This window comes from Microtus ochrogaster, unplaced genomic scaffold, assembly GCF_000317375.1.
Source record: "Microtus ochrogaster isolate Prairie Vole_2 unplaced genomic scaffold, MicOch1.0 UNK21, whole genome shotgun sequence".
In the NCBI taxonomy this organism is placed as follows: domain Eukaryota; kingdom Metazoa; phylum Chordata; class Mammalia; order Rodentia; family Cricetidae; genus Microtus; species Microtus ochrogaster.
This window is the reverse complement of record NW_004949119.1, coordinates 5,553,546-5,554,156: the sequence shown is the minus strand read 5'-3', so window position 1 is coordinate 5,554,156 and position 611 is coordinate 5,553,546.

Genomic DNA, 611 nt, shown 5'->3' with positions numbered 1-611 from the left:
TTCCTTCTGTTCTCTCATCGGATTGAAGGTACATGGACTGCCTTTCCCCCTGACCCAGACAGCACACAAGCACTCCTAAGTTAAGAATATCCCTGATGGTCACTGCTAGCAACAGAATCAAGGACATAGTGTCCCCAGTTCTTGCAGACACCCAAACCCTCCCAGAAGCCACCTGATGTGTCTTTCTTGCAACAAAGTTCAGTGTACCATTCCTGATCTTTGCTCCTTACCCTATTTGCAGCTCAGTAAAAGCACTTTGTGCCCCTGAGACAAAAGTCTAGATAGCCTCATCTGTGCCCTTGCCCCTAGCATCCCTAGGAACAGCTCCTCAGATAGGCAGCAGCTCCTGGCTACCCGTGCTTGCACCACATTGTGTTGGGTCTGGAGTGCTTGCTATTCTACAAGCAGTGTCAACCCCGTGCCTTCTGGACTAGAGCAGGCCCTGGCCAGGGGTCCTCAATTCATGCATGTGTCAGCTGCCGTGGCATCTCCATCCCTCTCCACCTGCTGCACTCATGTAATTTATCAGTATTTGTTCTATTAGAGGAACACAGATATTGTTATTTTACTTTGTTCCCCAGAAGCTTCAGAGACCAAAAGTCTGGCCTCAA